The sequence below is a fragment of the Muscardinus avellanarius genome (assembly GCF_963383645.1).
Source record: "Muscardinus avellanarius genome assembly, chromosome: 8".
NCBI classification, from domain to species: domain Eukaryota; kingdom Metazoa; phylum Chordata; class Mammalia; order Rodentia; family Gliridae; genus Muscardinus; species Muscardinus avellanarius.
Genome location: NC_137794.1, coordinates 27821524 through 27844169, shown reverse-complemented (window position 1 = coordinate 27844169; position 22646 = coordinate 27821524).

The following is a 22646-nucleotide window of genomic DNA, read 5'->3' as shown; positions in this document are numbered from 1 at the left end:
AGAGATCCTACTAGTTGGATCTAGTGTTAAGCATTGGTCTTCCTCCATGCTTTCCATTGATGCAGAGCCTAAGTCTCTCTGAGCCTCTGCTATGTCCAACAGTAGACTCCACACTCACCCTCACAGGGTTGAACTGCAAAGTCTCAACTCAATGAGTTTATTGTAGCTGTGAGAGTTGCTATGCCCACACTGGACATTCTCCCGAGAGGATGGCAGGTTCACTTATGGTGTTGAGCATTACTCTGGATCTCTGGAGGGCATGGTGAGCTCAGTCACCACTGCGGCAAGTTGTAGTCAGTGTTTGTGTAGGAGGAACTGAGGGCTTAGAATTTTCATGAGCTGCAGCCACGTACTTCATTTCAAGTGTTGGTTGTTTTTCTGTGAGTCTCTGGCAGTTAGGCATGATAAGGCAAGATGGCACCACCACAGCCAGCACCCATGGCTGCAGCAGTTGGAGGCAGGAAGGGTTATTTTCTGCTCTTTGATTGGTCTTCTAGATTTTTTTCCCCTGCCACCTTTTACTTATCATGTTCTTTTTAAAGTTATAATGTTTTCTTTCTTTTGGCAGAACAATGTTTTTATAGTGATGGAAAAGTGTCAGCAGGACTGGTATGTGCTGCTTCCCTCAGTCTCAATCTTCCAGCTTCTATTACTTTTTTAGTACTTAATGAAAACTTATTTTAGAAAACTACTTTAAGACAATATTAGTAATTGAACAGATTCTCAATTTTTTTAACTTGCTAATCTATTTTCTTAATTATTTGTCCAAAATCACTATCATTTTTTCTCTTCTTAGCCACTGACTTTGATTTTTATATAAATGTCACATTTCAAAAAGGAAGAAGTTACAAGTTTTAGTTAGTATTTTCTGTTGGATGATTTTGATAGACATCAAGAGTGTTGAGAGAATAAATCTTCACTCATAGCTTTGGCCAGTGGGCTAGAAGGTGAGCAACTGCAAGTGAGTAGACTAATTTATAATAAAAAATCTGAAAAACATATCAGCTTTAAATTCAAGACTAAACTATGAATTGAATTTATGACTTGTATTCTGCTAACACCTACAAATTAAACTCTCAAGAATAGCATTTGAGGATAATAGAGAACAAAATCTGTCTGACAAGAAAAAGATGATTTCCTCAGCCAGAGGATTTGTCATCTACATCTAGACAAAAATTTGGCTCTAAGATAGCTTTATTTTCTATCTTTATTCCTTCCTTCCTCCCTCTTTCTTATTTCTTCCTGCAGATTGAACCCACAGGCATTTTATCTTCAAGCTACATCACAGTCCAATTTTATTTCTTCTTCTTCTTCTTCTTCTTCTTCTTCTTCTTCTTCTTCTTCTTCTTCTTCTTCTTCTTCTTTTATTTTTATTTTTTATTTTTTTATTTTTTTGGTGGTACTGGGGTTCCTGGAAGCCCTTCTACCTCCGGGCTATACTACCACGGGCTACACTCCCAGACCTATTATTTAACTTTTTTATGTGGAAACAGGGTCTCTTAAGCCAGCGATGCTGGCTCTGAACCAGTGCGATCCTCCTGTCTCCACCTCCCAAGCGCGGGGATTACAAGCGTGCGCCACCACGCCCGGCTTTATTTCTTATTTTGAAGTAGGGTCTCACTAAGTTGCTGAGGGTCTCCCTAAGTTGATGAGGTTGTTCTCACGCTTGTGATCCTTCTGTCTCAGCCTCCCAAATATTGGGATTACAGACATGTGCCACCATACCTGGCTCACAATAAAGCACTGAAGTTCTAGAGGTTTTGGTTTATAACAATAGGAAACATAATATGTCTGATTCTCCCTATATGAAAACTGATCTTTATAGAAATTAGTCAATAATTGATCAAAATCTTTGTACATATTATTGGCTAGTTTTATGGGGAGAGTTTAAAGACCTTTGGAACACAGACAAACCATTGATTCATCATAACATGAAGAAAATTTGAAAATTGGAATGGGTATTTTCAACTATATAGTCAAATAGTCTTGATTTATTAGATGAAAAAACTGAGACTTAGGGAAGTTAAAAAGGTCAAAACCAGGGAAAAAAGGAATTAGCAGAAGCTAAGAAAAGTGTTAAGACTGTGGGAAGGACAATCTTGTTTAGAAACAAGGCAGAAACTTCTGGGAGAGTAATTTTAAACCTAGAACTATTTTGATGACATATCTTCAAATCCTCTAAGAATGTCCAATAAGAAATTATTAGTAGGTTGGCCTTTTAAATATATTAATATAAAGTAGAAGACACTATTAAATATATTACTACCACATTTAAGTGCTCAATAAGTGGTCAACTGTAAGGGTTTCAGAACAGTACAATATAAAAGACTCGAGATCTAGAACATTGCCTTTGGAGAAGAGGAAACTTAGAAATTGAGAATCATGTCATCTAGAATAAGATGGAGAGCAAATGACATTGAATCTAAAACACTATTAAAATACATGGATTTATATTCACTTAACACTGTCCATGTGGATGCCCTTCTGCAGGTTTGGAAGAGAGAGGGAATATCAAAAAGGCCTGCAAAGAGAGAGAAAATTTCACTGATTGGTTTTAAGAAGATCAAGCAGAGCAGAGAGAGGGAGAAGGAGACAGAGAAAAGGAGAGTTGAGAATAAGATATGGAAGCCTATTGAGAAAGTAAGAATACTCCTTTACTGATGCATATTTCATGACATTAAAAAAAGTTACCCAAGAACTCTGAGCAACAATAATCTGTCACACCATGAAAAAAGGTACTATTGGCTGAAATATGACTAACTTTTTCTGGCTCTTGCCTTATCCAGAATCCTCTGATTTCATCTAATTCTTAACAAAAATATCTAGTTTTCTCAAAATAAGATATGTAAATATCATAATTTTCATGAATGGGGAGAAATGCAACATCTGTTTATAACAGTGATTTAAAACTCCCTTCTCAATGAACCTCATACAAAAAACTCATACCTCAACACCCAATCTCAGGCTAGAGACCAGCAGAGAGGCTGACCGAACTTCCTGGTGGTACCCTTTTCTTTGGGCTCATCTGGTGACTTGGCCTTAACCTTTCACATATCTGTAGCTCCCTTTGCAGGGGTTTTCAGGCCAAAAGGATGGGTTTCTTGGACATTCTGAGTGAATAATGAGTGAAATTTCATTCTACTGAGGAAAATAAGGATAAAATATGTTTTTACAGAGAGAAGAACAGTTCTCCTTCTCCTGCTTCTTCTCCACCTCCTCCTCCTCCTCCTCCTCCTCCTCTTCCTCTTCCTCTTCCTCCTTCTTCTTTTCTTTTTGTGGTACTGGGGATGGAACCCATGAGAATTCTACTTTCTGAACTACACCCACAGCCCTTTTTCTGTTTTTTAAAATAGGGTTTTACTAGGTTGCCAAGAGTCTTGCTGTGTTGCTGAGGCTGTCCTGCAATCCTCCTGTCTCAGCCACTCAAGTCCTGGGATTTCCAAGCTTGCCTCAGTAGATGCATGTTTAAAATAAGTATAGATTTATTTTCTATGAAACTACTTAGGACACAACACTGTCCATGTGGCTGCCCTTCTGCAGATTTCATCGGATTAGGCAAAAAGTTTAAATAAATATGTTCTCAGTATTTTAGATTCATAATACAAGATTTCACTACCAATCTCACCAGCATGTATGGTGAAGGAGGAAGGGGGAACAGGGGGCCTGGTACGCAGAGGGACATACACTAAGTGATGTGTGCATGTACATTTCTATCACTGTGAATCTCAGCATGATGTATAACCACATTGCACCAATAAAAGCATATATATATATATATATATGAAATTATTAAAATATATAATTATAATATGTATAACAGAATAGAACATATAATATAGTATTATAGTATATATGGTATATAATCATATTATATATTATTATATATGGTAATATATAATTGAGCCATGGAGGCCATGTTTATAATCCCAATACTTGGGAGGCTAAGGCAGGAGGATTGCAGGCTCAAGGCCAGCCACGGCAACTTAGCCTGTCTCAAAATAAACAATAAAGAGCTGGAAGTATAACTTGGAGAAAGAATGCCCAATACCAAAAGAAAATAAAATTTTAAAATGATGAAGACAAAGACAAGAAGAAAGAAAAGCCAGGCATGGTGACAGATACCTATAATCTCAGCACTTGGGAGGCTGAGACAGGAAGATCACAGTTCTGAAACCAGAGCTTGGAAATAAAATGCCTCTGGGTTCCATCCTCAGTATCAAAACCAAAAAAAAAGAAAAGAAAATGACCCCCAACAGCGACTGAAGACCTTGCTATTCACACATTTGTTCCCTTGTACCAGTAAGCATGGGATGAAAAGTGTTGGTTGTCATCACTTCCAGATTAAAGTCAGCACTTTGAGTTTGATTATCATTTAAGCAATAGCTTGGGGGATTTTATTTTATTTTATTTCCTTCCTTCCTTCCTTCCTTCCTTCCTTCCTTCCTTCTTTTCTTCTCCTCCTTCTCCTTCTCCTTCTCCTTCTCCTTCTCCTTCTCCTTCTCCTTCTCCTTCTCCTTCTCCTTCTCCTTCTCCTCCTTCTTCTCCTTCTCCTTCTCCTTCTCCTTCTCCTTCTCCTTCTCCTTCTCCTTCTCCTTCTTCTTTTTTTTACTGTGAATTTACAATCATCCAAGAACCACAAGATGAAAAATTGAGTGCAGGTTAGACATGCTCATGCATTTTAAAGTCCACGATGTCCTACACAGAGTCAGGTTCAAGGTAAAAGGTGAAACTGATAGTGTTCTAAGAGATGAAAGCATAAGAAAGCAGAAAATGCATTTTTAAAAGAATTACTGTTTTATGCTTCATATATATTCTTGCAAGACATGAGTCTACATGAGAAAAATAAAAAAGCAGACCACTGTGTCTACTTGGTGAGGCTCTCAGCAACTTAGTGAGAAAAATATTTGGAAGGAATGTGCCAGGTACAATGGCTACTCCTGAAATCCCAGTACTCAGGAGGGGGGCTGAGATAAGAGGACTGCTTCTTCCAGATCAGGCTGGGCAACTTAATGAGACCCTCAGCAACTTAGTGAAACCTGTTTCAAAATTTAAAAAGGGGGGGGGGGGCTGTCGGGCGTGGTGGTGCACGCTTGTAATTCCTGCACTTGGGAGGCGGAGACAGGAGGATCGCGCAGGTTCGAAGCCAGCTGTGCTGGCTTAAGAGACCCTGTTTCCACATAAAAAAGTATAAAATAGGTCTGAGAGTGTAGCCCGTGAGAGTGTAGCCCGGAGGTAGAAGGGCTTCCAGGAACCCCAGTACCACCAATAAATAAATAAATAAATAAAGTAAAGTAAAAATAAAAAGGGGGACTAGGGGTGTAGCTCAGAAGTAGAAAGACCCTACATTCGATTCCCAGTAACACATACATACAAAAGGAAGGAATGATAAACAGTTGTCCTGAGGCTGTTTGCAAATAGCAGAAATGAACCCAATGGATGCATTAAACAAAGGATGAAGGGTAATGAATCATTAGAATCTAGGGTGTACAGGGAGAGCTGGCGAAGTAGAACCAAGAACAAGAAAGCCTCCAGGCTGTGGATCCACCACCTCAGCGGCTTGCTGTCTGTGCCCACGCAGCTTCTTGTGTCCACTTCTCTCTGTGGGTGAGTCACCTCATTCTTTTTCTTTGCCCATTGCCTTTATTTTTCTGTCTTTGCAAACTGCCAGTGTGTTTTTCCTAGCCTACTACTATGTCACTCCCTGGTTAAGAGCACAGTGGAAAATAATGTGTTTTTCTCTCTCCCAGTGGCTCAAATTATACAGATTCCCCTCAGGCAATGAGGAAAAGTTTGAGTTATAGATATTAAACAAAATTTCCAGGGCTCATTGACTTGGATGAATGAGCTATTCTCAGAGTAGATTGGGGGAGCTATCAAAGCATGTGTCTACCACAGGAGCAGGTTAGGACACCGAATCATATGAAATCATCAGCTAATTACCACATTAACTTGTTTCCTCAAGATAAGATTTAAGAATGTTACTATTCTGATTGCCACTCATAGTTTGTTAAGGAAAGCACTTCACCCATGTTTATAAAAGATGTATTTAAAGTTAATGGCCAAAATTATAATCTTTATTATTTCAACTCTTATTTTTATTTTTAATTCATATATTTTAATTGGTGTATTATAGGCTCACATCATAATGTAGATCATGTTGACAATGGCAAATATTCATACAATACTTGGTGTCCTTTCCCCTCCTCTGCCTCCCCATTTCTTTCCCTCCCGATACTAAGTGTCCAGGTTAGCAATGTTATATTCACATGTAGACACATAGTCACAGGTAGCATTTCCATTAATGAACCTCAGCCTTCTTCCTCTCCTGCCCTTCCTCCCTGGCTTCACTGAGGAATTCCTCCATTATCTGGAGTCCTTCTGGTATCCCAAATACTCCCTAGCTCAAGCATATTAGAGAAAACATATATCTCTTCTCTTTCTGTGTTTGGTTAATCTCACTTAACATAATGTTCTCCAGGTCTTTCCATCCTCTTATGAATGACATAATTTTGTTCTTTTTCATTGCTGAGTAGAATCCCTTTGTTTGTGTTTCCCATAATTTTGCAACCATTCATCTGTTGATGGACACCTAAGTTAATTTCATATTTTGGCTATTGTGAATTATGCTGCTATGAACATGGGTATGCATATGTTACTGTAGTTCTCCGATTTCATCCCATTTGGAAAGATAGCCAGTAGTGATATGGCTGGATCATATGGTGGATCCCTTCCCAGTTTTCTAAGGAATCTTCACTCTGATCTCCATAGTGCCTGAACTAGTTTACATTCCCACCAGCAATGTAGAAGACTTCCTATTTTCCCACATCCCCACCAACATTTGTTGTTATTTGACTTCTTTATGCTTGCCACTCTAATTGGGGTTAGATGGAATCTCAGTATAGTTTTGATTTGCATCTGCCTGATTGCTAATTGCGTTGAACAGTTTTTCATATATCTATTGGCCATTTGTATCTTTTCTTTTGTGAAGTGTCTATTCAATTCAGTTGTCCATTTCTTGATTGGGTTATTTGTTTTGCTAGTGTAGTCTTTTGAGCTCTTTGCATATTCTGGGTATTGACCCTCTATCAGAAGGGTAGCTGGTAAAGATCTTCTCCCATTCTGTAGGCTGTCTCTTTAGATTCTTGATGATTTCCTTTGACAAGCAGAAACTTTTTAGTTTGATTCCATCCCATTTGTTAATTCTTGGTTTAATTTCCTGTGCTTTGGAGGTCTTGTTGAGGAAGTTACTACCTATGCCTATATGTGTGAGTGTTGAACTTATACCTTCCTCTAATCGCTTCAGGGTCTTTGGTCTGATTTCTAGGTGTTTGATCCAACTCAAGGTAATTTCTGTGCAGGGTGAGAGGTAAGGATTTAGTTCTATTTTTCTACAAATGGATAGCCAGTTTTCCCAGCACCATTTGTTGAAAGGGCTGTCTTTTCTCCAGTGTATGAATTTGGCCCCTTTGTCAAAAATTAATTGACTATAATTGTGTGGTTTTTTTTCCCCTGCATCTTATATTTTGTTCCATTGGTCTGTGTGCCTGTTTTTGTCCAAATACCAGGCTCTTTTAATTCCCATCACTCTGTAGTATAATTTGAAGTCAGGAATTGTGATTCTTCCTGCATGATACTTATTTCTGAGAATTGCTTTGGCTATTCTGAGTTTCTTGCTTCTCCATATGAAATTCAAGACTGATTTTTCTAGGCTTATGAAGAATGTTGTTGGTATTTTGATAAGAATTTTTTGTAATTCTGTAGATCACTTTTGGCAGAATGGCCATTTTGATGATATTCATTCTGCCTATCCATGAGCAAGGAAGATCTTTCCATCTTCCAAGGTCTTCAATTTCTTTCCTTAATTTTTTATAATTTTCATTAAAGAGGTTATGTCTTTAGTTAGGTTTATTCCTAGATATTTTATTGGTTTTGAGATTATTGTGAATGGAATTGTTTTCTGTATTTCTTTCTTTATAAATTCATTGTTGGCATATTTAGAAAGTTACTGATTTCTTTAGGTTGATTTTGTGTGTGTGTGTGTGGTACTGGGGCTCCTGGAAAACTTCTACCTCCAGGCTACACTCCCAGACATATTTTATATTTTTATATGGAAACAGGGTCTCTTAAGCCAGCGAGGCTGGTTTCGAACCTGTGCGATCCTCCTGTCTCCACTTCCCAAGCACCGGGATTACAAGCGTGCACCACCACACCTGGCTAGATTGATTTTGTATCATGTTACTTTGCTGAACTGGTTAATTAGCTCCATTAGTCTTTTGGTTGAGTGTTTTGGGTCTTCTAGATATGTGATCATGCCATCTTCAAACAAAGATAATTTTAATTCTTCTTTTACTATTTTAATTCCTTTGATATCCTTCTCTTTCTTAGTGATGTGGCAAGTCTCAAGAACTATATTGAAAAAGAGTGGTGATAGTGGGCATCCTTGTCTTGTTCCTGATTTTAGAGGGAATTCTTGAAGTTTTTCTCATTCAAGATGATGTTGGCTTTGGGTTTATCATATATTGCCTTATATGATGTTGAGATATGTTCCTTCTATTCCAATTTTCTGCAGTGTTTTTTAACATGAATTGGTGTTGGATTTTGTCAAATGTTTTTTCAGAATCTTTTGATATGATCCTGTGATTATTTTTTAATTTTTTAAAATTTATTTATTTATTTTTATTGGTGCACTGTATTCATACATCATAGTGGGATACAAACTTTTGTAGACATACATGCACACATCGCCCAGTCAGCCCCAACCCGATCCCCACCCCATTCTCTCCCCATCCCTCTCTCCCATGCTTGGCTTAGTGGTTGACATCTAGTATTATAGCAATTTATCCAAAATTTAAAATGATAATCTCACATAACAGTTTCATTTGTCTGATACCAAGCTTTTGATGACTTAAAGATAACATTTCAACATTTCTTTTTACTTTCTTTCTTACCAGAGAATTTTTTTTCTATTTTTTTTTAGGTGAAACTATCATATATTTATATATTTATTTTTCAGAAAAAAACTCTATCCTAATATGGAATATGGACTCTAGATACCCAAAACGATCTTGAAATAGAACAAAGCTAGAAGATATATATTTTCTGATTTCAAAACATATAAAGCTACAATAATTGAAACAGTGTAGTACTATTCTAAAGGCAGATATATAAACCATTGGAGTTAAATAAAAGCCTAGAGCTAAATTCTTCCCTATATTGTCAAGTTATTTTTGACAAGGTTTCCACGAACATTTGGTGGTAGAAATAATAATATTTTAACTAAATATTGTTGAAACATAATAATTACATGGAAAAGAATAAAGTTGGACCCTTACCTAATCATGTGATTTTTAAAAAAAATCTTAGTTCTATTTACGTAGTGAATCACATGCATTGATTTGTGTATGTTGAACCAGACTTGGTTTCCTGGGATGAAACCAACTTGGTTGTGGTGAATAATTCTCTTGATATGGTTTGGAATGCACATAGCTAGTATTTTGCTTAGAATTTTTGCATCTATGTTCATCAAAAATATTGGTCTGTAATTTTCTTTTCTTGAGGTATCTGCATTTGGTTTTGGTATTAATGTGATACTGGCTTCATAGAGGAGTTTGGAAGAATTCCATCTCTTCAGTTTCTCGGAATAACGTGTGGAGTATTCAGTTTAGTTATTCTACAAAAGTTTTGTAGAATTCAGCTGGAAACCTATCTGGGCCTGGGCTTTTCTTTGATTTAAGAATTTATATTGTTGTTCCTATTTCTTTGCTTGCTATTGGTTGGTTTAGGCTTGCTATGTCCTCTTGGTTCAATTTAGGTAGGTTTTATGTGCTTAGAAATCTATTTATTTCTTCCATGTTTTCCAGTCTATTGGAGTATAAATTGTCAAAATAGTTTCTGATAATCCTTTTAATTTCTCCACTGTCTGTGGTGATGTCTCCTTTTTCATACTCAATTTTAATTGTTTGAATTGATTCTCTTTCTTTTGGTTAGGTTGGCCAGGGGTTTGTTGATCTTATTAAACTTTTCAAAGAACCAACTTTTTGCTTTGTTGATCCTTTGTATTTTCTTAATTCTCTATTTTATTTATTTCTGCTCTGATTTTAATTATTTCCTGCCTTTTGTTGTCTTTGGGATTAAACTGTTGCTGTTTTTCTAGGTCCTTGAGATGTGTCATTGGGTTGTTTATTTGAACAACTTTCTGTTCTTATGTGGGCACTCAATGCTATAAACTTTCCTCTAAACACTGCCTTCAAAGTGACCCATATATTTTGGTAAGTTGCACCTCTATTTTCATTTAATTCCAGGAATGTTTTTATTTATCCCTTTATTTTTGCTTTTATCTACCCCTCACTCAGGAATGTATCAGTCTTCAAGTATTTATATAATTTATTTTGATCTTCCTGTTGATTTCTACTTTTATTCTGTTATGATCTGAAAAGATGCAGGAAATTATAATATATCTTTTGAATTTGCTGGTGCTTGTTTTATAGCCCAGAATGTGATCTATTTTGCAGAAGGTTTCAGGGACAGCTGAGAAGAATGTGCACTCTGCTGTTCCTGGTTGAAATAGTCTGTATGTCTATTAGATCTATTTAGTGTATAGTTTTCTTTAGTTCTGAAGAGTCTTTACTCACTTTTTCTTTGAAGATTGATCTAATGGTGTGAGTGATGTGTTGAAATCTCCCAATATTATTGTAATTGGGTCTATTTGAGACCTAATATCTGAAAAGTTTGTTTTACAAATGTGAGTGCATCCACATTTGGGGCATAAACATTGACTATCATTATTTCATCTTTCTGGATTATTCTCTTAATTAATAGGAAGTGTCCTGCTTTTTCTCTTCTGATGTGTTTTAACTTAAAGTCTGTTTTATTAGATATCAGTATTGCTACCCCTGCTCGTTTTCAGTCTCCCTTGGCATGATATATATTTTTCATCCTTTCACTTTTAGACTGAATATCTTTGGCTGTTAGGTGAGTTTCTTGCAAGCAGTATATATTTGGATCATGTTTTTTAATCCACATTGCCAGTCTATGTTTTTTATTGGTGAGTTAAATTCTTTGGCATTCAGAGTTGTTGAGATATGATTTTTGTTTCCTGTCATTTTGTGTTCTATATTCTGTTTGATGTAATGTTATTTTTTTTTTTTTTGCTTAGTTGCCCTGATGATTGAATTCATCTCTTCTCTGGTTCTGAAATTTGCTTTTTTTCTTTTTTATTTCTTTAAGTATTTTTCCCTAGTACTGGCTTAGTCTTCATGAATTTTTTTAAGATTCTGTTTATTCTGAAACATTTTTACTTCTCCATAAATTTTAAATAATAACCTCGCTGGATATATCAGTTTGGGTTGCAAGTTGTTTTCTTCCAGGCTCTGGATTACATCATACCAACCTCTCCTGACACATGACTTGGGGTGTGGAGACTAGTGATTTTTATTGTTTTTCCCCTAAATGTCACCCACTCTTTTGTTCTCACTGCTTTTAAGATTCTTCCCTTAGCCTCTATATTGGTCATTTTGATTATTACATGGTGTGGGGAATTATTTGATCTTGTCTTAAAAGTGTTCTGTATGTCTCCTGTATGTGGATGTTCATGTCTCTATGTTTGGAAAATTCTCTGAAATTATTTCTCTGAAGAGATCACAGATACCTTTGGTCTGTGCTTCTATTCCCGCTTCAATCCCTTTTATCCGTAATTTAGGACCTTTCATACTTTCCCATAGTTGTTGGATGTTTAGATTCTGTTGTTGAAATGTCTTCTGTATACTGTTAACTGTGCTTTTTTTTTTTGTGGTACTGGGGTTCCACTCCCAGACCTATTTTTTTAAAAACTTTTTCATTTGGAAACAGGGTCTCTTAAGCCAGCGAGGCTGGCTTCAAACCAGCGCGATCCTCCTGTCTCTGCCTCCCAAGCGCGGGGATTACAAGCGTGCACCACCACGCCCGGCAGTGCTTTTGGTTTTGAATGAACTGTCTTCTAATAGTGATATTCTGTTTTCCATTTCATCTAATCTTCCAGAATTTCTTTCTATTGCTGTCTTCATTTCATTTATTGACTCCTTCATTTCATTCCAGGGTTCTTTCTGATTCTTTAACATCTCAATTTCCTCTTTTATTTCCTGTATACTTGCTGTGAGGCCTTTTATCATATTGAAGATCAGGATTAGAAATTCTCCTTTTTGCACTTCTTGTAGGTCAGTATTTGTGATTTCCCTTATTTCCTCACTGTTCCTCATTCTCATATGTTCAGAATTCTTGGGTGTTTCTGTTGTCTTGGCATCTTTTTTCTCTTTTTGAGTCCAGATCGCTGTTGGAAGAGATGGTTCCAGCTGCCACTCACCCTTTGATATTAACACAGAAGACTGTTTCTACTATCAGCCCACTGTTGTTCTACCTGTAGATTGTCAATACTGAGTTGCTCTGGGATTCCTTCTGCTTGTTCCTATGGTGGCATTGATGGATTTCAGGTGTTAAGGTCATGTATTCTGTCTGCCACTAACTTTATAAAAAGCCAGCTAAGCAGTGTGGGTAGAATAGTTTGTAAACTATGCATTTTTTAAACCTGTATGTGAGGTCTGATGAGCATTTCTCTCTGTAGGCTGTGGGTAGTTTGTCTTTAGTGTCTGGTTGTCCTTTCTTGTGGATCACCTCTCTGATCCAATCTTAGCAGTAGGGATTTAGAGAGATGACAGCAGATTCATCCATGGGGAAACAGTGTTGTTGTGAGTGTTAGGTGAGGGGGAGGAGCTGAAGTGATGGGTACAGAAATAGGGTAAAGTAGAGAATATGATCACGTTGAGTAAGAGTTAAAGTATAACAAGGTAGTATCTGGTTGAGATGAGAGACAGTGAATATTTAGTTGGATCATTGTAGTCAGTATAGAGTATTTAGGTATAGAGATATGAAATAGCTTAAATAAGCTGGGTGGGGTGGCGCACACTTGTAATCCCCGCACTTGGGAGGCGGAGACAGGAAGATCACATAGGTTTGAAGCCAGCTGTGCTGGCTTAAGAGACCCTGTTTCCAAAAATTAAAAAAAAGTATAAAAAATAGGTCTGGGAGTATAGCCCAAGGTGCAAGGGCTTCCAGGAACCCCAGTACCACCAAAAAAAAAAAAAAAAAAAAAAAGAAAGAAGGAAAGAGAGAAAGAAAGACGAAAAGAAATAGCTTAAATATAAAACAAGGAGATATAGAAAGAAAAAAAAGTTTTGAGAGAAGAGAGTAGATAGGATAGAGGGAGGAAGCTTGTAAAAGAAATGGGGAGAGAGAGCAAACAAACATGCCCAAAGTAACAAAATAACCAACCACATAACAATAATAATAATAGCAAATCAAAGACAAAACTAACAACAACAACAACAGCAACAACAACAACAACAACAAAACAGTGAAAAAAATACTGCAAATATACACATAGAGGGCCCACTTGACCTCTGCAGACTTTCTGGGACTGCTTGGATACTATCTGCTCACTTTAGTAGGTTCTGGAGCAAGTTCCAATATCTCTCATTTGCTCAGTAACCTACTGTCAGTTTTTGGACCCACTTTTTGAGTGCCTGTGTCCCTCTTGCCTCTCACCGCTTTGCACTCAGGTCTCAGGGCTGGAGGTGTCACTGTAAATGAATTCCATCTAAGTGCAGGGTCTTATTCTTTCCGGCCCTCAGCCTGCACCTCCCTACCTGCACTGGTGGAGGGTGTCTAGTGTAATCTTGGAGCAATTCCCTGTGACACTGTGTGGGTACTGTGCCTTGGACACTATAGGCCTCTCCTGTGTCTCTGCAGGTTATAACCCGACCACCTCAGGGGTGGACTGCCAAATCTTAGTCCCCCAGGGTCCCTGCTGCTGCTCTGGGCAGTTGTCCACTGAGAAACGCAGTTTCTTACTGTCCTGCGAGCCCACGTCTCTGGAGGGTGTAGTGTACTGCTGCAGGTGCAGGTGATCACATAGGCTTTTGAATCTTTTTTGGGACGCACACAGGCTTTTGAATCTTTTTTTCTCTGACACTGAAGCATGGTGCTGGTTTCTTAAGATGTGGAAGTTCTGTCACCTCTCAGTTCACCTCAATTCCTTGGCTCCCTTGCCGGGGATTTCTGTGGTGGCCAGAGGTGTTGCAGGCCTCCACAGTGGTGGCACTCACCAGGTCAGTCACGTACGGGGCCTCTTTGCTATCAGGTGTTCTGACTATTGGATTTTTTCCGCCATGGTTCTTTTTTTGTGTTTTAGATATGTATCTTCTCTGCTTTGTTTTTCTTGTCAAAGAGCTGCCTTCTTGGTAGTTGATTTATATTTGTCACAGGTACTGAGATGTGTTGCATCCCACAGTCACTGTTTTACAAACAAGCCATCAATCCTTTGAAAAGAGCATTTGTTGCTGGCTGTTGTGGCACACATCTGTAATCCCAGTATTTTGGAGGCTGAGAAAGGAGGATTGCAGGTTCGAGGGCAGCTTTAGCAATTTGGCAAGATTCTTATCAATTTATCAAGACCCTGTTTCAAAAGAAATAAAATTAAAAAGGGTTGGGGTTAGAGTTCCAGGGTAGAATGCCCCAGGGTTCAATCCCTAGTACCATAAAAAGACAGAAAAAAAAGAAAAAGCACATTGAGTTTCTATTTTTTTATATTTCAGTACTAGAGCGAATGATCTAAACTTTTGTGGGAGATATTATTCTCCTTTTTGTAGTGTGGATTTTCTGCTAGGAAGGAGCTGTCCAGCAGGGACAATACATCTGAGGCCACTGCCCTTCAGGCGGGCTGAACTCTCCTGGCCAGTGCTGCCACCAGTGCTTCCCTGAGAGCCTCCTGTTAAAGATGGCATGGCCTGTCAGCATGGTCCTTGAGTGCCAGTGTGTACAGGGGCATTGAAGAAAAAAATCTACTCAGGAAAATAGTTTAGGCCAGGAGGAATGGTGTATACTTGTAATCCCAGGACTTGGGAAGCTGAGACAGGAGGCTTGCACATGGTAATTTAGCAAGACCCTGCTTCAAAATAAAAAAACAGGCCAGGCATGTTGGTGCACCCTTGTAATCCCAGTACTTGGGAAACTCAGAGGAGTACCACAGGTTCATGGCCAACCTCAGGAACTTAGTAGTTCCTTTGTAATTTAGTGAGACCTTGCTTCAAAATAAAATAGGGCTGTGGGTTTAGCTCAGAGGTAGAATGCCCCTGGGTTCAATCACAAGTATCACACACACACACACACACACACACACACACACACACACTCGCTGAGCAAGATGGCACATGCCTGTAATCGAGAGGCTGAGATAGGAAGTTCACAGGCTCAAAGTCAGCTGCAACAATTTAGCCTGGCCCTCAGCAACTTAGCAAGAGAGTGTTTCAAGAAAAAAAAAGAGGGGGCCTTGAGATGTAGCTCAGAGGTAAAAGTCTTCTTGATTCAATTCCCAGTACTGCAAAAATAAAGAAATAGAAGAAGTAATGAAATAGGTTGGGGTGTATCTTAGAAGCTCAGAGGTAGAACACCCTGTGTTCAATCTCCAGTAAAACACACACACACACACACACACACACACACACACACACACACACATGCACAATAGCTTACCCACACTCCTAATATTTATTATTTTCCAAAGCAAGAGTCTTACATACATATACACTTAGCAGAAGAGAAATTTGTTCTAAAAATCATATTAAAGTATAAATTGGTATTTTTCAAAGTGCGGTCTGAAAAACCCAGCAGACTTGTTTGTTGCTGGCCAGTGAGGGGCGAGGAGCTGGCCCCAGGTCACTGAGCACGGTTTAGCTGAGCGATGTGCTTTCCTGGTGAGTTGGTCTGGGGAGGCAGCACTGCATCCATTTACATTCTGAGTTCGTCATGGACCAGCACTCCGCGTGGTCTGGTAGAATGGCACACATTAGAACCGCTCCTGAAAGCAGGCTTGTGTTATTCTTTAAACCAAAGTAACATGAACATACTAAACAAACCACAAGAAAAGTACAGAAGCATGCAGAGTGTGGAGAACACATTTCCTTTTCCTCCACCCCACAGTTCACTTAAGTCTTTCTCCCTGAACCAGTCACTGAGAGCGATTTGCTGTGCGTCCACACAAGAAGTAGCATGCACACATCTGCATGCATAAATATGCAGTGGGTTTTTATTTAATATTTTTGGTACTGGGGACTGAACCCAGGGGCATCTTACCTCTGAGCTACACTCCCAGCTCTATTTTACTTTTTTTGTTGTTCTGAAGTAGGGTCTTGCTAAGTTTCTGAGGTTGTTCTCACCCCTTGAATCCTCCTGTTTGAGCCTCCCAAGTACTGGGATTATATGTGTGCACCACAAGAACTACCAAATATATCCTTTAAAATGTACACAAAATTGGATCATACCTACTCTTGGGCACTTTGCTTTTTCATTTATTAATATTTCTTAGAAATATATATTAGCAGCCGGGAAGATGGCGACCGAGAAAAGCGGGGCTTAAGAGCCCCGCTAACAACTAATCTCCATTACCACAAAATCAGCGCCTTTCATAGCCAGAAAACACCATCACCAGAGAAACAAAAAAAAATCACTGGGCTCCAGAAAGAAAGCGGACTGAGAACAGAGCTCAGAGCCACAGAGGAGATACACCGGCCTCACGCCCGAGGACGCGGCAGCAGTGCCATATTGCCGGCGGCAGCGGCGACTTCACCGGACGGCTACAGCAAGCCGAGGTGAGCCGCTGAGGAACAGCCAGGCGGGATTTCTCACTGCAGGTAAAATCTAAAGCTCCCAGTGGCTGAGCTCAGCACACGCCGCAGGGATTCAGAGTGGAAATCAAAACCAAGAAGAAATATGCCAGCCTCATGGCCGAGGGCATGGCAGCGGTGCCATATTGCCACCGGTGGCAGCAGCAGTGAATTCACCGAATCCAGTACAGCTACATCTGCGTACTCAAGAACAGTGAGTCAAATTGCGGGCCCCAGAGGAGAAATCCCAGTACTGTACTCCCTGGGACTTGACCCAGTGGGGGAGAGGCAGTGGCAGAGATATCACACCGTAGGAGAACGTGCAACCTGGCACCCCCCACAGTCTAAAGCAGCCTCTATCGACTCCCTGGGTCGGAGACTCTGTGATACAACCCAGTAAAGGAGTAGTGGGAACTGAGATACCATAGACTCGAGATCCAGAGCACCTTAAGTGAAGTCATAGTGACCCAAGGGAAGAACCCAGAGAAGGCACAAACTTCCAAAATCATGGGAAAGAGGAATAACAATGGAACAATGAATGCCCACAACCCCACAACATCAGAACCTGATAAAACAGAAATTCAGAGATTTCTAGAAGATCAAATCAGGAAAATAACTGTAGAAATAATAGAGGTGCTTCGAAAAGAACTCAGAGAGAGCCAAAAAGAGATAAAGGATGCAATTAATGAAGTAAAGGCCTCAATTCAAAGTACAAACAACTGATTAGACCACATGGAGAATAGAATCTCGCTCTTAGAAGATGATCATTCAAAAAATGAACGCATAGTTTCTAATTTAGAAAAAAATCCTACAGCAGGAATCTGACATTGAAGAACTATGGGCCCATTTTAAGAGAGCTAACCTAAGAATAATTGGAATAGAGGAGGGAAAAGAAGGTGAAACCAAAGGGATCAACAATCTCTTCAAGGAAATAATAGCAGAAAATTTTCCAAACATAGAGAAAGAGGTCGATACACAGGTCCAGGAAACTTATAGAACCCCCTTTAGACAGGATCAGAGAAGAGGATCCCCACGCCACATAATTGTCAAAATGACCAATGTGGAAGCCAAGCAGAGAATCTTAAAGGCAACAAAAACAAAGGGCCAAGTGACATTCAGAGGCAAACCAATTAGAATCACTCCAGACTTCCCAAACCAAGTCATGAGAGCCAGAAGGGCTTGGAGTAACATATTCCAAACTCTGAAAGAAAACAACTTCCATCCAAAAATTTCCTACCCAGCAAAACTTTCTATCAAATTAGATGGGGAAATAAGAAGCTTCCATGACAAACAGAAACTGAAGGAATTTATGTCTTCAAAACCAGCGCTAGAGAAAATACTCAAAGAGATTAACTACAAAGAAGAAATAGGTAACACACACCAGAACCAGAGAAACAAGATTTTCCATCCAACAGACAACTAAGATTGGTTATCTGTGGAGATTCATTATTTATGTTAGTCTTTTACCTATCTCTAAATGGTATTGTTTGCCTTTATTGTTGTTAATTTTTAGGATTTCTAGTTGGAATATTAATATACCTTCAGATATAGCATTTGGAAATATTTTATCCCATTCTATCAGTAACTTCTAACTCTGTTTCCATTGTCTTTGGATATACAATATATTTTTTTTATTTTTTAGGGAGTTTGTATACTCTTTTGTTGCCAGTGCCATTGAAATCATATCCAAGAAATCACTGCCAATTTCAGTGTTGTGAGGTTTTATGACCCAGATTTTCTTCTAAAAGTTTATAGTCTTAAGATTTATATTTAGGTCTTTTATCTATTTTGAGTTAATATTTGTATATGGTGTTAGGTAAGGGTCTAATTTTATTCTTTTTCATGTAATTATAATTTTTCAACAATATTTAATTAAAAGATTATTATTTCCCCCACCAAATGTTCATGGAAACCTTGTCAAAAATAACTTGACAATATATGAAAGAATTTAGCTCTAGGCTTTTATTTAACTCCAATGGTTTATATATCTGCCTTTAGAACAGTACTACACTGTTTCAATTATTGTAGCTTTATATGGTTTGAATTCAGAAAATATATATCTTCTAGCTTTGTTCTTTTTCGAGATAGTTTTGGCTATCTAGAGTCCATAGTCTATATTAGGATAGATTTTTTTTTCTGAAAAATAAATATATAAATATATGATAGTTTCACCTAAAAGAAAAGAAAAAAAATTCTCTGGTAAGAAAGAAAGCAAAAAGAAATATTGAAATGCTATCTTTAAGTCATCAAAAGTTTGGTATCAGACAAATGAAACTATTATGTGAAATTATCATTTTTAATTTTGGATAAATTGCTATAATACTAGATGTCAACCACTAAGCCAAGCATGGGAAGGAGGGATGGGGAGGGAATAGGGTGGGGATCAGGTGGGGGCTGACTGGGCGATGTGTGCATGTATGTCTACAAAAGTTTTTTTGTATCCCACTATGATGTATGAATACAGTGCACCAATAAAAAATAAAAAAAATATATTAGCAAATGAAGAACTGCTTCATTTCATTCTTAGACTGTGGTGTATGTACAAATATTGTTACATGTATGTACCATAATATACCTCACCAGTCATCCATGTGTAGATATATGTAATGTGTCCAACTTTTTTATTGCTAGTACACACAATATTGCAATGGCCACAATAATTCATATGGAAAATTCTGTCTGCCTTTGAGGATACATAACATGGGATCTCTGTGTCAAAAGGAATGCATGTGTGAAATGTTTAAACTATTGTCAAATTTCCCTTGAAAAAGATGGTACCCGCACATGTTCCTTGCCAAATGAATATAAAAGTATTCCTTCTGGAGTACTTTTCTTGGAAGCTGGCTGGTGCTGAACAGTAACATAGAGCCAGTCTGATAAATTAACAATGTTCAGATTTGAACTGCTTAATTTATGAGTGTAAGTGCACATTTTTTCCTCCCAACAGTTATACATCTTAGAGGACCAGACCTAGTAAATAAATTATAGGAAGACCATCCAGGGAAATGGGCTGGGAACTGGAAAGCCGCTGGGAAAACCATGTTTTCTCTTTCTTGGACATGAGGTTCCTGCTTATTTCTCCTGCATATTTACGATCTCTCTCCAGCTCCATCTCTCTTTCCCTTTTCTTTTGTTTTCCTACTGAACTAAGCACAAGGCAAAGATGATGATGCTCCAGAGGACCAGACTTCAAGCAAGACAAGTAGCAGCAAAGTAGCTGCTTTTAGGTCCCCAGGAGTGAGACACTGATTTTTCCCCCCTGCTGGTTGGGAGATGTTAAATTTTTTTTGCACAATCTCAGTCATTGTTTATCTGCTTGGAAAGCATTGAAACGGAAAGCACAAATGGGGAGTAAGGAGGTTTATTTAGAGAATGTGCAGGCCCCTGTGAGAAAGACTAGAAAGAGTAGAAGGTCCCAGAAGGAGTCATTCCCAGATGAAAGGCGCCTGGGGCAGGGGGTTATGTGACCCGAACCAGCCTAGGAGCAGTTTGTTTCCAGGCATGGAAAGCTGCATGGAGTGTCGCATGTGTTGGGTTTTATAGTCTTTCTAGACACCTTCTTTATACCTGTTACATTTGGGTGACTGATGACCCTTTGCCAGTCCCACTTTAACGACCCTGGGTTGTTTCCCCACCTCTTTTCCATGGGGGCGGGGTCAGAGTGAGTCCTTGAGGTCCAGTCTGTCCAGCTGACCCAGTCCATCAGTGAGTCCTTGAGGTCCAGTCTGTCCAGCTGGCCCAGTCCATCAGTGAATCCTTGAGGTCCAGTCTGTCCAGCTGACCCAGTCCATCAGTGAGTCCTTGAGGTCCGTCTGTCCAGTTGGCCCAGTCCATCAGTGAGTCCTTGAGGTCCAGTCAGTCCATCAGTAAGTCCTTGAGGTCCAGTTGGCCCAGTCCATCAGTGAGTCCTTGAGGTCCATCTGTCCAGTTGGCCCAGTCCATCAGTGAGCCCTTGAGGTCCAGTCAGTCCATCAGTGAGTCTTTGAGGTCCAGTCTGTCCAGCTGGCCCAGTCCATCCCGGCAGATGCCATTTCCTGAAGTCCTGCCAGCTTCCTAACACAGTGACCAAGGGTGCCACGGGTGCCACACAGCCTGGCCTAGATGGGCACCATCCTTCCCACCGTGGTTTCAGGGGGTGTGAGTAGTTGACAGGGAAGATACATGAGAGGCTAGCTATGGAGGGCTTCCTACCAGGGTCGCACATGGTACCGAGTCTTCACCTACTTCTCAGTGGTGATCTTCAGTATCCTTCTCTCTGCACAGCCTACCTACCTTCTTATTTCCTCATCATTTGACCCTTCTCCTCTCTCCTCCTCCATCATTGTCTTCCACCATGTCTCCTGTTCAGAGCAGCAACAATTATCACCCCCTTGGTCTAGATAAATTTCACATGACAACTGTGAATTAATTCAACCATCATCTCTCTGTGCTGTGCAACTTGCTTCTGAGAACTGCTAGAAAAAGTCCTAGGAAAGTTTTAAAACTGCAGAAAGATGCTCAGTACTCTGCAGTCCTGGGCCTTCCTGTCCATGCCCCTGCCTCATGCAGGACCTCAGCCCCTGATTGAGCGTTGGAGTCCAGGCAGCCTCCGCTGTGCCCAGTGATGCCCTTAAACATTAGCCTGTTCTGTCCTCCCCTTGTGAGAAAGACTCTGAGGAGTCCTCAGAGCCAGATACCAGACACGCCCTGCATTCAGTCATGAGCCCTTCACCAAGTGGCCTAGATAACCTCCCGCCACACCCCACATTTTCCATATGTACCCCCAATTCCAGGCAAACAGTAACTGAGATCTTGGGAGGTGCCCGGTTCCCCATGTCACCTCTCTCACATGCCCTGTGCATCAATTTTAACGTCATCTCCTCCTCACTCTGCTCAGTGGGCTTCTCCTTATCCTCTCCTCTCCGTTCAGGTGTGATCTGACCAACGCTGCTGCTGCCTCTGCTCTAGGCCCACCCACGCTTTACTCCACTAGAGTTAGGTTCTTTCTTCTCTTTATTTTTCTGTTCCATCCTGAGTCCTGGTCCTACAACTCTGTGCCCCAGAGCAGAGATGTTGTGTCTCAAAAACTGAAAAATCACAGTTGTCTCATAAAAAAAACCACATATAATACATGTTCACGGAATGAATAGACAGATAGGCTTTTTAACATGAAGAACAGGACATTTGGTTTAGTAACTGGAGGGCAGGGAGAGAAGTAAGGATGCCTGTTCCTCAGTATTCTGTTCTCCTTTTTATAATTTCACTGAAATCAATAACCTAAGAGCAACAACAAAAAAGTCTCAGTCTGCTTAAGAGATAAAAGTCCTTTCCTCTAGCTAATTATCTTCAGCAGTATTTAGTGGAAAGCATCTTTTGAGTACTTGTGCCACGTGGCATCGACACCCTGGTGCTCCCCTACTCCTTCCATTCCCAGTAAGGAAGCAAGAGGGATGATGCTCTGACTGAGTAGAAATCCAGACCCACATAGCCAGCATTACCTAGGAGCCAAGAGTTTCCTAGGATGGCAGGCCTCACTACAACCTGGGAAGGTCTCCACAGGTCCAGAGAAAGATTGTGTTAACAAGAAAAGATTTGCTCGGAACCCAGAAGGAAAGGGGAGAAGCAAACAAACTCAAAGGCCATGGTTTCACTAGCACCCAGGTTGCTTGTTAAAACTGTGGATGACGGGGTCCTGCCCCAGTCCTACCAAGTCAGAATCTCTGGGGGTGGAACCCAGCGACCCAGTTTTAGCATATTTTTTGACCCCATAACCAGGAATGCTCATTCAGATGTGACTCTCCCCAGAGTTTCCCTAGGAAACTCAGAGCAGGGGAATGGGTCTCAATGTGGAGATGGATATATCAAATTATGTGAACGCTGAAGTTCTCTAAACAGTGAGAACTCAAGTCTTACTGCCCCTAGTTTGATCTCTTGTTCACAATGTCCAGCACCCTCTGGAAGTTTGGTTTCCATGCC